Below are 18,017 nucleotides of genomic sequence, written 5' to 3' on the forward strand. Positions count from 1 at the left end.
GACGTGCTAACAAGCAAAACTCAGCAAAAATCTTTTCATTGATTTCCAAATCTACAACTTCAGAACACCCAAGTTTTATCATGTATTGAGACTGGTATTACAGAAGTTGAAATTAGAACATGTCTCCAAATCCCAGGTAAATCTCACTTATGCTGAGTGTGCTGAATTTGTGAGGTAAACTCCTTTATTTCCCCTGCAAACTGAGAAAAATTAGCTCAACAAATTCTGAAATACGCACTTCAGATTCTCCTATCTAAAATGCATCTGTGAGGTTCTGATCACCAGAAGAACCCTCCTACCCCTTACGTGTCTCTTAAAGCCCAAGTTATGTGTCTCTCATTCTTCGTGCCATCACTTCCTCTGATGTTTACAAAAGTGAGACGGTGAACAAGCCCCAAGTAGCTGCCTGTTCTGACCACCACTGGAGGTAAAATCTCCAGGAATAGTTATGTGATCACTGAGCATGTTCAGAAGTCATCCGTGCAATATATAGCATAATGAGACCTCAGACCTTGTTCAGGCAGAGCAGTGATGCTATAGCTTGACCTACAAATCCCTAGCCAGATGGGCTTGTACCAGGTCATCTATGTGACAACTTCAAGGGTAGCCCTTATCTCCAGAGAAGTGTATTCCTTGTCATGCACCAACTAAACTACACCAGAATTTCCAATCATGATTCCAAATGAGATGTCCTTTCTGTTAAGCTCCATGGACCAGATGTATATGAGGATGGTGTAAAGAACACGATGCCATCCTTGTCCCAAACTGCATCTGCCTCAGCTCAGAAACATTAAACTGAATTAATTCACACAAAAGAGAAAATTCTTTGAAAATGTACAAGAGAAGCTATCATCTGTCTGACACCCTACTTCTCCTTATCCCCCATATTCCTCAGACAAGGTAAGAAATTTCACTGTGTAGGAAAAGCAGTTTTTCCCACCACCTCCCCTACAATTTCTTGGCAGCTATTTTGTCTTACTCTGCCTGTGCGTGTGGGCTCAGAGTTATACCCAAAGCCAGCACAGAGAAGCTGCAAACAGAACTTCTTTCTACTCTCCCAGGTACAGAACTCTTGTCATTTTTTACCCTCTAAATTATCTACAATTATTTTGTTTAGCAGGCTAATATGGGAACTCTGTTTAATATGACAGAAATAACAATTTAACTGAGTTGTGCTTTGTATCACACGTTAGCAATCAGCACGTTAATAAGTCTGGGAGATTTATATCAGTTTGAAAGGCAAAACCTACACAAAACAATTAATTAAGAAAGTTAAAACAAATGAACTGCTCAAGATGGAATTGGATCCATGAGACGAGATGGTAAAAGCCCAGAAGGAAATACTGTAATTGAAAAAGGCAGTAGAAGGCATACAGTACAGTTAAGCATTATCTTATCAGAAAATTAGCAAAATGTAATTTTTTTTTATTGGATTTTTACAGATGTTATTTTTAACCACATCAAAAAACCCCACCTCATGGCTATTGGCACAAATTGTCATAATTACTATAATTTGAAGTCTGAGCTGTGGAGTGACTGCTCAGATAACTATCTCATCCTCCTTATGCTGTATTAGGAAAGGAGCCGGGAGACATATCTTCTCATGTTTTTTGTACTAGGTTTGGACTTCATTTGTATCTATTATCCAGTCTCATTCTTGAGAATACTAAAGAATAAATTCTTTCCCCCCACCTGAAACACTGGAGAAAATCAGGAGGTTAACATTAAGAGAGGTAAAGTTGACTTTAATTAACATACCAATTACCTCCCATTTGCAAGCAAATTGTTTTATTTCCTTCCATAGGCTCCCCGAGGAAGTCTGTCTTTCTGGTTTTTAATATATGGTCATTGACTTTGGGAAGAAGAATCAAGCTCCACGCTTCCAAATTGAGAGAGAAGCAGAAGAAACATAGTTAGCATTGTAGCCCATGTCTCAGGAACCCCATGCTGAGGGGTTGGTAACACTTTCTAGCCTTGCAGATTGGTGTGAAAGTGCTTTACAGATTGTGAATTGCACAGAAGTGGGAAATTAGCTACCTATTTTGACTGATCTTTCCAGTGTCCCAAATCTCTAAAGCATGCACACGTTAAAGACTATTTCCTTCTTTTAAAGGAATATTTGAGCAAGTTAAAATGAAGTAACCTATAACTGGAAAAAACAAAAAAACCCACCATGCAAATGGGAAAATTATTTTTTATGCAACATAACGGTGTAGCATTTTAATAATATACAGACAAAGCATACTTTGGATTGTAGTTTCAGTAGCTCCCATGAAAACTAAGCAAGGTTGGAAGTTATCAGTTTGGATGAAGGACTTTCCAAGGAAAAGCTTAAGTACTTTAAGGAATGGTGCTAGTAAATCAGTAAGTGACCTTCTTCCTTAAGTCAGGAGCAGGGCAGCCTCTCCCCTGCAGTATTGCAGTGCTGTTCTCTACAGCTGTTGTTCTTAAAAACAAGAAAAGACAGGTCCTACATGCATGGTAGACTCTAAAAGACCCTATAGCATCCATTTTTCTGGACTAGAGGTCTTCTCCAGAGAATCAGAAACTGGCATCAAGGTGAGCAACAGAAAGGAGTAGTAGTTTACCTCTCAAAAACACTTGACAGGAAAAAACAAGAAAATAAGTATTTTCTTTCCTATACTTGTAGGTACACTTAGTCACAGTGAAAACAAATAATAGCCTAGACTTTATTGTACAAATAAGGGAATCCCAGCACCTGTAATAATCTGATATTTCATGAAGCTTAATGTATAATAAAACAAAAATTTAAATCAGAAAGCACTAGTTCTGATTCCCAACTAACACAAACAAAAGGACACAGAAGACGAAACCAGGAAAGCAATACATAGCCCTTCAAGGCTACCCAGGTGTAATTCTGTAACTTTACCATACTGTGAAAGCTATATGGGTCATATGTTCAGTAGATCTAATATCCAGGAGGTCTTGCCAACATCTCACAGGTGTGCACAGGAGTGCAGTATGTGAAAGGAAAGCAATTATGTGGGTGGGTACACATACAAAATGATGTTTCTAAATCCTGGATTAATTCTTTCCACACATCTGCATCCAGTTCACATTGAGGAATTAGATAAAGGAGAAGAGGAAAAAAAGTCTCTTTAAAAGATACCTGAGCATTAATGTCTGCTCTTTGCCTGGCTCTATTCTCAAGCACTTCACTTCCCCCAAAGTCCTACTTCAGCACACCTCTCTAGAAACCAGAACTGAGAGGTCTAACCCAGGCATCATGGGGTCAATACACAAGTTTCTGTTGACTTCAACACCACCTCTTATGTGGACTGTGCTTCTAGACTAGAAGGAGGAAGTTGTGAGAAAGAAGAAAGTGAGAAAGACCCCCTCCTCCCCCACCCCCTTCCAGTTTAATTGACAGGAGGGATTTTCTTGGGGATTTTAACTCCAAAACCAAACAATAAGCTACAATCCAGCCATTGTTCTGGTCACTTTACTCACATGTTACAGGCCTTTATTTTATTCTGTGTCTGTTTTTGTCCTCTCAGTTTACACTTGTAGCAGTAGGGACCTGTGTATGCATCTCCTGTGTTTCTGGAGTGTTTCCACAATGCAAAGGAGAGGTTATACTACAAATAGACAAAGTGCGACAAAGTGACATTATACAGAGCCAGGAAGGAGGGAATAAAAGTTGAAGCAGGGTCTCTTGGGTCTCAGAGAACACAAACTACAGAGTCACTTTGATTTTCTCTGTGGGGAAGAGAAATCATACTGCTATATCACACTACCCTCTGTAAAATATATGCTTAGAGAGAAATAAATATCAAGCAAACACAGGTGATTGATGCATTAAAGTAGCTCACACCTGATGAATCAGGAATGCAAAATACAATCTGCTCTTTAGTGCAGAAAAATTGGTGCCGAGAAATTGGATTAACCTCCTTTGCTGAGGAATACTTTAATCTTCTCCGTACCTCTCCAATTTCTTGTTAGTTTTTTAAGGTACACTTTGCTTAGTGAAAGTGCCTTTCCCTGTTTGCAAATAAGCAGCTATACCCTGCAGTCCTTTCCCTGAACAACAGAATTATGACCTTAAGCTGCAATACAGTGTTTCAACACTGAATTTGTCCTTGCTGCAAGAGAGATTAAACTTCAGTGATTTTGGCAAAATGTTAGATTTACCGGCTGTTAATACTAAAGGTCAGCAAATAAATTTCATGGATATATTAGATGGTATTATGATATTAGAGTCTATATAGATTAGATAGTATTTTTTTCTGAATCTCAGCATCTCAAATTTTCTGATTATACAGAAAGTTTAATACACAAATTAAAAAATATTGACTTTAACGAGATTTCAGGAGAGATGTGAAGATAAAGCCTGAATGGAACTTAAAAACTTACAGACCAAAGCAATATTTACTCAACAGATCAAAGACATCCAGTTCATGTAGCATATATCACCACAACATTTTTCTACTGCCCTTTCTCTCCCCAGTCTTTTCTTCTTCAGTAACACCTCCCTTTTCACCTTATTATAATTCCCTAAATCTGTCTCATGTGCCCTGTCTACTGTAATTCTGCCTTCTAAACACCCAACTGTCCTCTAGCATTTCCCTCTGCATTTGGCCTTCAGATACCCAAAGCAGACAATATCTCAGTGGATCCATTCTCCTTTGCTTCCAAGATTGTCAGATGCATTTAACACCCAGCAAAGTTCTTGTGCACCATGTATGATAAAGCCCAACACCCAATCATGCTGCCCAGCCTCCAAACAGATGCCAAGGAAGACAAAGAACAAACGAGCTTCATTTTTGCTTCAAATCCAAAATTCTTAGAAAGAGCAGGATTTTCTAATGACTTACAAAGTTCTTGGAAAATTACTTTCCAATAAAGCTATTTAAATAATACAGATATATATATATATGCGCATATAAAAAAATTCCCAACCATGGTCCAAAACTCCATCCTCAGGGGTTGCGAAAAAACAAGAGCAACTCCCTTCACAAGCCCTGAGTAACCCAAGCCACCTGGGAGAAGGAACCCGCTGCATTTAACTTTTTCTTTTTTCCCCTCTTGCACCTCATTTAGCTGTTTCTGACTGTTCCTGCTTCAGCCCAGAGTGCTCCACTATCCCCAGGATTAGCAGAGATCTCTGGCGATTGCTCACACCTGCAATTCAGACTCACCCTGTTCCGCTTTGTGCAATCAGCCATACCTTGGTAAGGCCATCAGCTCCCAAGCTGACAGGCAAACACAGACCCACCTGACAGGTCAGATCAGACACCTGCAAAGGGGCTGGAAGAGGAAGGAGAGGGGAGAGTGAGGAGGAGAATAGGTGGAATTACACAATTAAAAGACCAAGTTAATGTTTTGAAGAGGAGTGTTATCTGTTACCCAGCTGACTGTGTACAGAATTCCCAGTCAGGCTGTTCACCTGTTTAATGCCCAATGGGGTGGGTCCCACTGGTAGAAATCAATCAGCTGGTTTCAGAACAAGAGGTCAGAGCTCCTTATAGCTACAGCTTATGGAATCTGAATTTAATTTGCCACCAAATGCCCACTAACCGAGGTGTGCAGAAAGACTGGTGAAATACCACACTACTGCTTTTTCATCAGCACACTGAATAAATTAAGCTGACTGAATTTCTTTTGTTCCAACTATGTTTATGAAATGAGAGTATGAGACGTTGTTTGTTCTACTGTGGCTGGATCATGCCTCTGCCAGTCAACTGCCTATTACTGAAAACAGAGAGCACCCTAACATACCCATAACTATGATCACTAGGGTGTACTTATGTTTCAGTGATTACTGTTAACAACAGATCACACAAAACCCAAATCGTGTGACTATTGCTGTCTTTAGCTACACATGAGCTTAACAGCAGTGTTCCTTAGAGCATATTCACAACTCTTACACAAGTGTCACTGCACAGGGACCATCACTGATTCATCATTTGAGAAGAAAGAACAAAACTCCAAAGAACTGCTTTATCAACATGTGCAAGAGAATGTCTTTGTCAGAAGCAGCTGTTCACCCCTGCCTGCTTCCTGTCCTAAAGTTTATTTCAGATTAATTCACTGTAGGAAGGGAGTCTGACAGCTTCCAGAGGAAGACTTAAAATAATAATGAGATCAAAGCCCAGCCCTTACCTGATATTATTTTGTTCAGGGCCATACAAGCCTTAAAGCTAAGGATGTGACCTCAAACCAGTTGGCCCTAACTTACCAAATGAGGTTTAAAGGGAGCTCTTACCAAGGGGGTGGCAGTAACCTGTGCCTCCTCAGGCATCACTGAGCCTCAAGATCAGCTCTCCAGTATCACACTCCTCATTTCTAACTGTTGCAGAGAGCGCAGAAACCTAATGCTGATACAAGAAAGAGAAGATACCATCTCCTTGCTTTGAAAAGGGGCAGGCCACAAAGAACAGTGACCTCAAGCTACCGTGGGACAGATCATGAACACACACCATTCTGGGGCTCTGCACTGCATGACTAAGCTGCCTTATTTTGTACACTCACTCTTGTAACAATACCACTATGGCCACACTACCCAAAACCTTTGCTAGAACCACCTCAGCATGTCTACCAGAGGGGCAGATGGGTTGTGTAGAGCTGACATGGCATACAGTGAGAATGAAGAGGACACAGACCAGGTCTACACGTATCCAGTGCCCACACTCAAGACCTCACACAATTTGGGTAGGGTATCCACGTGATGTAAAACAGCAATGACTGAGGAGGTCAAAGCTAAGAGAAAACCATGGTTCCTTTGGACAGATTGCCATTACACAACCCTCACTAATTTGGCAAAGGCTCCTTCCCCTCTTATAAGGGAGCATTCCATTACCAGTGATGCCAGACTGGCACAGCTCCCACCTGAGTCCAGACTTGTTGATGTTTCCGCACCTCTGAGCGGGAAGAAAGTGCCTCCCAACTTCCTGTGCTTTGCCACTTTTCTTTCTATAACTAGTGAGAAGCAGGAATTTCCAAACCCTTTGGCTGTAGCTGGTTTACAATCACATGTAAAATCTCTGAATTCCCAACACCATAGTGACAGTTGTTGCTGAGTGTCTGATACTATTTTGCAGCTAAAATTAACGTAAGAAACAATTAGCATCATCCTACTTTGTAAGAGTATTTTATCAGTTGAGTAGAAAGCAGGGTGTAATTATATGGCTATATCCAGAGATTACACACTGCATCAAATGTCAAATCATGTCATGTTAACCACCAAGTTATCCTGAAATTGGTTCCACAATAAGTGAGAAAGAATTTGGTCTCTCTCTGTGTGGTCTCTCTGCTGGGTGCATATTTTCCAGCTGTTATCCCCCTGACCTGCATACCTGCCATGGACTCCTTCAAGCTTATCAATCAAACTAGAGAACAGAAAGCCTAGCCTGACATCTGACTTCAGCTAACAGGAAGCAAGCAGTAGTCCTCTGCTATCTAGTTCCTTTCTACTTATCCCCATGATGTAGGAAATGAACCAGCACCTTGAAGAATATTAGCACTTTTTTATTTTGTTACCTTAAAAAATTCAAAAACAATAAAACCCCACCACCACACACCAGAAGCTGAACTGCTCTTATGTTCCTAGAGCTTAAATTTTTTTAGCAGCTGCTTGCCATCATCTCTCTGAATCTTAGAATATGTTTTATAGTAATGCTTTGTCCATTTTTAATAGAAATTTACAATAACCACGAGATATTTATACCCTAAGAACAAAGAAGAGAAAACATTAAGAGGCTTAATTACACCATGCCTATGCAACAAGAGGTGCTTAAGGAGTGACAGCAAAGAGATTCCTTCTCTCAGAAAAGGATCAGACATGAGGAAGTGCTGAAGCATTAGCAGAGCCCACCTGTCTGTGAGTTAGAGCACACTAATGTAAGTTTACTTTTTAATTATTTATATTGCACAGAGTAGAGAATGGTGAGAATTTAAGGGATAACTCTAGCCACCCTCTAATAACTTTCTAGTATAAAAATTCATTAGCATTCAACAAATAGCAAACCTTTTAAGCCAAATGCACTGCCTGAGTTGGGCTTTCTGAGATTTCTGGCTCCTCTCCTCATCTAGCACTTCAAAGGAATGCCTCCCTCTTCTATTAAAAGTCTGTGTCCTGTAAAAATTCACCACACCCTAGGAATTCCCCTCTTGGAATACACTATTTAGATCTGAAATTCAGGCACCTTCTTTTTATAGAAAATGTTTCCAGAACCACCACAACTGGAACATGATTGATCAGAGAAAGAAAAGGAGTATGTGTTCTGGGAATCATACTTTGTCCTACTCCATAAATCACAGAAGTTCACATGAAATAGTTTTTCCACAACACAGAGAGAGAAGACAAAATGACCCTAGCACAGCAAGATACAGCTCTGGGGGAAGAATCTTGAAAGTAAAGAGACCAGAACCAACATCAGAACATAGCTCGGTAATGCAAAGCAAACAAAGAAGGTAGTTGGGCTCTCAAAGGTCAGTATTGGGTAAGATTTGGAGCAGGCTTCCAACAGGAATAGCAGAAGGCAAAACCTAAAGTCAGATAGACTTTCAGATGGGATTTAGATCCAACTACCACTCCAGACAGCAACAACAATCATGATAATCCCATGCAATGCTAAAAGGAACAGTGCTGCCTTTACTTTAGCCTCTTCACATTGAGGGTATAAAGGAAGCCATTGCCATATTTTTTCCATGCAGATGAAACTCAAGTTGGGGTCTGAAGTAAATATATTCCCAATGTCCCCTAATCTTCAAAATTACACAGCCTAGACCAAAATGCAGAAGGCAGGAAGTATCTCAGTTTTCTGAATTAACAGTTTGTCATTTTGGATTTTTTTCCCCCCTACGTTGAATTCTCTTGAACTACTGTTAAAGAAAGACAAAAGGAGGACAAGCATATAAATGCTGCTTCCTTTCCTCTTTGTAATCAGAAAGATTTGAGAGACTTTTTAGGTAAGTTTTACAGTTAGCATAAAGATATAGTTACATAGATGAAAAAAAGTTAAGAAAGAGGAGTGCAGGATTTTTCTTGTTCTCATATTGCAGTTTCACAGAACAAATAGACTGAAGAGACAAAGGTATATGAATTCATCACAAGTAGCTTCTTTTTTCTTCCCACTGCCCTACAGAAGTGTCTTATAGTCCAGGGTTGTTAAATCAGTCATTTCAACTGGTACAAGTATCTAAGTGTAGGTTGACCCAAGCACGCTATGTCCTTGAGCTCCCAAACACCACAACAGAATTAGACACCTGACAGAATTAAAAGGTATCAAAGCAACAACGATTAATTAATTGAGATTCAGAGATTTTGAAGGAGAGATGCCCAGAGCCATACAGGATAGCATAGCAAAACTTTTATATGAAGGCCATCTTTCCAGATCATACTTTGATAGTCACTGCCAATTTTCAGTGACCTATTAAGCCACCAAAACAAAATGCAGGCTTTAATTTAGGAAATGTCTTCATAAAGATGGACAGAGTTTTTGCTGAAACAAAAGAATAAATTTAAACATAATTTTGGGGGGTTTGTTTGTTAGTTTTCTTTTGGGAGCAGGGGAGAATATTTAAGCAGAAAAAGTGAACACCAGGAGTGGAATTGGCCTCTCGACAGCCACTACGAGTAAACCTATTGGAGTACACTTTTTCTTATTAATAGACAACTGATGCATAGATAAGCTTATACAGAGTTAATGCAAGATGGTGAGCCATTGCTGGAACATACTGAACAGTAGCTTAAATATCATCACATAACATATGAGCATTATTCAACAGATGCTGGTATAGACCCAGAAGCAAGGATATTTAATACCACATGTGACAGGATTTGGTAGTCTCACTCCAAATTCCTACTCTGTTGCTATATCAGAAATGCCACACAATGAAATCCAAATCAACTTTTCACTGGCCTTTCCTCTCAGGTATTTTAGAAGACAACTGAGTATTAAGACACCTGATGGCCTTAGGTCTGCTGATAAAAATAACTGTTAATAAAATGAGAAGAATTTGCAGTAGTAGTAGGTATGAAATTTGCAAGCAGGTAATCAACACTCTGCAGGGACGCAGAGTGAAATCTGCTGCCTTCAAAATGCTGTTTCTTCACATTCAGGGAAAAAGAATCCTCATCCAGCTCAATTCTGCAGCTATTCAGACGTGGATTTTTTTTTCTTGAAGTCTCTGGATTAATAAAAGAGAGAAGTATTGCCCCCTTCCAGGCTGTTTCTGACTAGAGGCACAAAAAGAAAGCTGCCTAGTATAATCACCTGTCTCATGATTCTGGTTTGAACCTCAGATTCTAGCTCTCCACAGCCCTAACTGTCACAGATCTAGGAAAGAATCTGTCCAAGATACATACACAACAAATAATTATATACTCTGCCATGTTACTGCATGGGCTTTGCAACACTCATCTATCTGTGCCTCTACCATGTTCATCATCATGACATCCGAACATCCGTAATTACTGAAATACCATTCATCAATTAAGGGTGCATTCATCATTATGACTGCAGAATCTATATAGCATACATCAGATCCTTGTATACAGCACACAACTTCTATTCACTTATCTCCTTTTGCACAAACAGCTCTAAGAAAATAGGCACCATGACACCTGTTGTTAGTCTCCTGCATCATAGAAAGGGCCTCAGTATTAGGCTTCAGCTCCATTACACTGATGCAGAATATAAAGGTACGTGCTGTGCCTCTTCATGCTGTCTCCTCAGATAAAAGGAAAAGGTTTCCATCTACAGTTCATTGAACACAATTTTACATTTGCATCTTCCATGTTAGAATTAAGTAACAGCTCAATTTGTCTTTATATTTCAATGATCACAATTTTATCTTAAAGTACAGGTAAAACCTGTGAAGAGAACACAGGACAAATATTTTTAAACATGTTTGTCTCCGAGTCACACTGTAAGAGAGGGATGCCACCCTGCACACATACCAGAAATGCAAAAGGGAAAAAAAACAAAAGAAAAAAAAGAAAAAAAGGCACCTTTTCTTTCCCAGTGCAAACTGCACCGAGTGCTACAAGTATTTCACTAAAAAAGAAACGTTGCATCGTGCCTATTTGAGTTCAGTCTCACTCTAACTTTCAATCACATCACCTGCACTCTTCCAAAACAGATTCAAAGGTCTAAAAGAGCAGCTTGATAACAGAACAACATTTATTTATTTATTAAAAGGGCATTTTTCCCAGACTTTAACTAAACCTCATCTACTCTTGTCACTCTGAGTAGACAGTTGAAAGCAATATTAGAGGAGATAATTGCATAGATCAGTCAACAGCCTTTGTGCCCTTGCCACTAAGACTTACAGTAAAATGGGCACAAGAAAACATTGTACCAGACTGAAGGCAGGCCTTTTTCTCCAGTTGCTTGCTGCTTACCAGCTGCTGTGTTCAATGGCAGGGACAGAAGCTCTAGTGGTATCTATAGGGGAAATCTAGCCTGACACTGTCTTTTTTTTTTTTTTCCTTGTCCCTAGACTTGAAACAGATTACTCTTTGTTTTTAAAGTGAAACTTTACCAAAAAGTATTTTATCTTGTCATCTACCATTAATTCATTAATCATGTGTGCAGAGCACTTCACTAGCTATGAATTTTAAGGATTCTGAGTTTACAAGAACACCACCACTGTAACTTCTGACTGACAAACATTTTTCTCAACCCTTTGATCTTATTTGGAGCAAACTCATGAAACGACTCAGAATAGCTGCTTAAACAAACACAGTACAGAGAACAGACAAATTTTATTAACATTTGATTGTAAATCACCAGCAGCAGCCCACATGCTGTTAAAAACAGATACTCCACTGTCAAAGAAAAGTTGTACCTGTTATGAGTATGTCAGAACACTTGCAAGAAAGCTCCAGGCATACCTTGTGACAGAACTACAGCTGCCAAAGTACAGTGGGATTGAATACAAATTGAACGAAGGGCAGTGAACAGAAATGAAATGATACAATTGAAGAGTCAAAAATAGAAACTGGTGTCAGAAAATACATCAGCAACACCATGCTTTGGAGGGGAGTCATCACTCAAGTTTTGACAGCACAGGCAGTAAATGAATTCTGTCTCCCCAATAGTATGTTTTATCTTCACATCCTGACCTAATTCAAGAGCCCTGAAAAAAACAGTCTTGAGGCTGCTGCTGGAATTTTTAAGCCAAGTCCTACACCATTTTAATCATGTGGTAATTTAATAGGACCATTATGAACAGAACAGTATCAGCTCCATTGCAGCCTTTGCATCACAGTAATGCATTCATGAGAAAACATTGAAAGTGAACTCATTTACAGGTCTACGTTTAAAAACATTTTCCCCCTGGAATTCCCACAGAAGGTTATACTTCTGAAGAGTTCAAAACGTATAAAATTCTGTGATTGATGCACATATTACAACTTGCTGCTCACCTCAGAAACTATGGCTTTCATTTTCCAGGTAGGAGAATGCTTATTCGGAAATAATTACTTTAACATTGGCAGATAATTCTGTTCATCTGCTTTTTAAGGTGAGATTGCTTTCAATTCCAGCTGAAAATTAAACAGGTCAGTGGAAAAAAAGCACCTAAATCAAAAACTTTATTCTGTTTTTTGTTCTTTTAAAAAAAAAAGATTCCTCCCATTTTCTTTGTCAAAGAAAATGGAATTGAAATTCAAGATCACCTTAGAAAAGTACAGTTCAAAAATGACTAGCTTTGAGGTGCATTTTTTTCACTGAAGACTCTGAAGATAATAATCAAAGGATATATAAGAATTACATGGCTTCTTTTAGTAAATAAATTTCTACCTGCACTGGATCAGGGCAAACCCTAAGCCAAATATATTCTATTACCTTTGTAGACATTTTAATCCAGGTTCCTGATGCATGCTTTGTAGTCAGGTATTTATCTCATGGACTGAACTGCAAACCTCAGTCCTAAAGGACTGTAAACTGAAACTACTTACAACAAAATTTGTGTGTGAGCTGCCACAGAGACAACCAACTCCATTTACATGAAACAATTTTACTCTTATAGACTTGAACAGATACTTGTTAAACTCCACAAGTTTTCTAAACAAGTGGCTCCAAGCCAGCTTCCTGCTGGATGGGGGAAGAGTAGGGCATAAACGTGTGGCCAGAGCCCCAGGAAGCTGAAGCAAGGAAGCCCCCTCCCCTCTATTTGCCCACCCATCCTCTCTGTTGCCCCATGCCACCGTTTGCCACCTCGTTTGCCGTGTGACACAGCAGTAGAACAGGAGGAAATTCAATCTTCCCCACCAAAACCTGTATCATGTTCCTTGGAGCTGTTTCAGCCTTTCTCCCACTCTGCACACCAATCCTTCCCCCAAGCAACACCCCACTGGGGCCTCTCTAGGAAAGGACTGGAATTCCTGAGCATTCACCTTTGTTTAGAGTGGAAACAACCGATTAACTCTTACTGCTAATGGAAGTGAAGGGCAGTGGTTAAACTTGCCACTTTCAGCAAGGTTTAGCACACCCGAGACCACCTTTTGCAGAAGAAAACAAGAAAATATGCCAATTTTAAAGAACCAGATGGCTTTGACATAAGAGCCCTCTTTGCAAGGTTAATTTCACTGAAGTCAGTGGAGGATTCAGGGCTGGGTTCACAAATTGCCAGCACAGGACCTCAAACCACCTAGCTTTTATTTTAGGAAGGTCCCTGCAAAATTGAAGTGCTGGAAGCCTACAGCACAGGTGTATAAAAGTGCCCGCTTGTGTTCCAGGATACCACTGAATGGATATCCTCCTATTAGCTATAAAAATGGTCCTTGGAGACAATGTATCATCATTAACTCCGTGAGAGACACCTGTGATACTTTTACAAAGCCATATAGTCACACCTTCAATTCAAGACATACCAGTACTGGGATTATAAGCAGATATAAGGACTTAAATCCCAAAGAATAAAGGCTTAATTTAGGAGAGGCTGCACATGCTGTTTACGATTCCCTTTTTTGGTTGTTAATTGTGGCCATGTCAGAACACCCAAGCAGTTGCTTACATGCCCCACATGAACTTGCAAGTAAGATTTCATACCTCAAATCAAGACACTGATTGTCAAACATGCAACTTGTTCTTCTGTTAACAGCAAAACTATGCATTGTAGGACATTGTTCAGCTGCTAGAAGTGCTGGTTTCCCTTCAGACACCACACCACTGCTTACAAATCGGGTGAAGTAGCTCCACTAAACCAATCTGAGAAGCAAAGCCAAGAACAGGATTCCCAGGAGTCTGCAGATGTAGAAGTTTGGTTCCAGTTGCTAGGCCAGTTTGCATGCAAAGTTATGGCAACAGCACAGGATGCAGGCAGTTTGCAGCTGTGGATTTGCATATGCAGTTAGCAGGCTTAAATAGAAAGACACGTGTAAGTTTTGCCCATAGAAGAGGTTTTGCTTACATACACATACACAGTGCAGAAAATCACATCTTGGAAGTGGTCTGGTAGACTAACACAAACTAAGAGCTCTACAATACTGAGTGAGGCTGGGCAAAGGGCCAGGAGCTCCTGAGCTGTAATCTCATCTGTGCAACTGAATCACTGTGGTTTTAGTCAAGTAATTAAACTTTCCACTGTCTTAGTTTTCTCCTTGTGGTAGGTATAGCCCAGTATTTTTCCCTTCATGTGTAGGAAGGATAAATAAATAAGAGGTAGAAGAGCTAGTGCTTCACTGACCTCTGCATTTTCAAGGGCCAAAACCAGAAATTTTATTACATTAAACAATTCTAGATTTCTTCTCTCACCCCAGAGATATATAATGACAATTGTATATCCACTACAGAGTTATGAAATTTCCATTATAGCCCCTACACAAAACCAGCTGAAATCAGTAACTTTAAGATCATGCTTCCTACTAAAAATTAGTGTCTCAGGGCAGATTTCCTATTACACTTGTTTGATAGGATAGAGATTTTGCTATCTCCTGTGGCAGTATGTATTTTATAAACATCTATTTACAACCAAGAAAGGGGTTATAATCTACTATATACCCAGTGAGCTGAATTACCTCATAATTTGAAATCATTTTCCCTAGAACATGAACATGATTAGTCAAATTAAGCAACAGCTATAAATGCTTTTTTTATTAAATCCCCCAAACAACTTTGAATGTAAACTGTAAAGCAACCATAAACAAAATATAAGACCAGGTTCTGAGGTACGATGTAGTTTCTTTAGTCCCTGCAAAACAAAGTCTCATAGTTAAGCATAACCTCTCTTGACCAACATCAGGTACAAGTAATCAATGTAAAAAGGTAACATAGACCTGCTTCAGCAGGTAAAACATCTCAACTTACATCCTGTTCTACAGTGACTTACACACAATCATTAGTATGCAACTTACAGCTCTTATTACAACTCTTACCACCACTTTTTTTGATCTGTGATGCATTTTCCCCTGCAAATTGCACAGAAATAACTGAGTCTGATCTCTTCTAGGTAATTCCTGCCTGATGAGATGGCCACAGCTGAAAGCTCACAGGAGGCAAGAGCCCATGCAAGTGATGTAGGTTCTTTCCTTGTCACCAGACTATAAACAGTACTGTACAATCCTTTCCTTTCACCTGTGAATTCACATGGAACCTCTGTCCTTGAATCTGACCCAAATCAAAATCTCTCCTGAGAAAGTGAAAAATGATGCAAATTACCATCATAAACCAAAGGGAAATTCTCCTGTTTAAAGTTTATTGTATCCATTATTTCCATAGAGCATGAGTGTTTCCTGCAAATACCTGCAGGAATGCCAGCCCCTTTGTACTACCTGCAGTTAGCTTATCTCCAATTATATAAACAGGTACACGGTGACAGTCGTCAGTAATAAAGGCATTATGGGCAAAATAAGGATTACTTTACTTTGAGTATAGGTCTTACTAGAAAACAGATTAAAGCTTATGTGGATATACAAAATAATAGACAAGCTAATTCTATTGTCTGCCTCTCCTAAATTATTTTATTAGTTGGAACATATTAATTATAATGAAAGAGACCCCCTGACTCTGTTGGCTTCTAATGAAAATTCCTTTGTATGATCACTGCAGGATTTGCCACCATTTTCTCTTTCTGATGAAATTAACTCCCTATGGTTGGTCACCAGGATAAGCACATTTTAGCCAATCAGCTTGGGAGCTGTCATTTACCTCACAAAGGGAGAAAAAGGTATCTGCTGTCATAGCAACGAGTGGCTTTGCTCTGATCATCTCTGGATCCTTTAGCATAATGAAAGACACCGGCTTGCTTTTTAGATGATTAATCTTTTCCCCTGTGAACCTACTTGAATACATTAGCAAAACAAGTATGAAAAATTTGTTTATCCCAAGACAATCATTAGAAAATTACCTGCAAGAGTAATTCTCATTAGGGCAGAGTTTGTGAATAGCAGACCATATGGTGAATGAAAGAAGCAAGAAGCAATAAAATCTCAAAGCTGCAACAGGTTGCAAACTGAAAGTTTAAATTAGTTAAGCACCAGAAGTTGTGAAAAATTGTTTTCTTTCTAGAATTCCAGATAGGTTACAACAGGAAGACTCAACAGATTATACAACCAGGCCAGCAAATCCTCACCTATTTGGTCTTTTTGTGTGTGACCAGTCAAGTTATTTCCAGAGGGCCTGTTCTGAACCACATCCTGTAACTCTGGAGGTTCTTATTAACTTCAGTGCTGCTAAGTTTACAGCTGAAATTTTAGGACTAGATACTTATACTAGCAAGAATTTTGGTATTACTTTGATACTTAAATGGCATTAACAATTTAAATTACACATTATTATGTACAACTATTGAGAACCAGCTCCTAAAAGTATAAGAGAAACTAAGATTTCATAACACACATTGACTTTTTTAGTATTCAGAAACTTCTTATTTTAGCTATGTGAGTGATGAGTAGTTAATACTATAGTGGTGCAAGCTGAACGAAAAGTGAGATCATTTGCAGGATTGAAATAGTTTAATTATCATCTTATACCCACGAGAAGTCCCTGTATAAGAGATTCGGAATTCATACTATGTTAAGCTAAAATTAGTCCTCCAGTTTCAACAAATTATTAGAAAAAAATAGATTTCTCACCTTAGCAAGCAATTATCTTCCAGACTGGATTCTGTTTGGATATCTCTCTAGTCAAAAGTCTAAGATAAATCCAATCATCTGCCTCCTTTTTTTAGAGACAGAGAACTTTCTCTTAACACTGTCAATTAGGAGTGTCCTCTGTTATCATACCCCCTACCACAGAGGACTAAAATATTTTGTTTCTAACCCTTTTTAAAGTATCCATAGTGTTATAAATTTCTGGGATAGAAAAGTTTCAAACTAGTCACATCATTTAACCTCACTACTATCATGCATCTTCTTCCAGGCCCAAAGTTACATGATAATGACAGAAGAGGCCATTTCCTGGGGCAGCACTTTCATTTGGACTAAATGAAAACAGATTTCACATCAATGCTTCAAAACAAGATGGTTGTATTCAAGTACTATGAAGTTCAACCATCAGTTATTAATGGTTTTATTAATTATTTACTAGGAGTATGATATTGACTTTGAGATGTATTTATTTTTGCCTCGACAGTTGAGCACTTGTCCTATTCAGACTATCTCCTCCCTCAAACAGATTTCTAATACCTGTCAGAGACACTAACTAGATAGGAAAGCACAGACTCCTGGTGTTCAATAAATGTCCACCAATTTGGAAGATGGTGGTGGTTCTAATATTTTTCCTGACTCCAAAGACTGGATTTTCACTTCTAAGATAAATCACGTATGCACTGTCCTGACAGGAATAGGAAACACTACATTTTCTGTCATAGGACAAGAATTTCTGCAACACTTCCACTGCCTGAAGAGAAACACTTCCCTACAGGTTCCTCTTGGAGGAAATTTAAAATATTAAAATGCTATGATGACAAAAGGCAAGTTCTGAACTTTAATTCCCTGCCCAAAACTGCATATTTACCTTTGGGTGAATCCAAGACAAGCCCATCTCTTTTTCAAATGCTTAGTTCTCAACACAAAACTGCCTCTTACAAATTTAACTTAATGGATT

Source organism: Heliangelus exortis, chromosome 9, assembly GCF_036169615.1.
Source record: "Heliangelus exortis chromosome 9, bHelExo1.hap1, whole genome shotgun sequence".
Lineage (NCBI taxonomy): Eukaryota > Metazoa > Chordata > Aves > Apodiformes > Trochilidae > Heliangelus > Heliangelus exortis.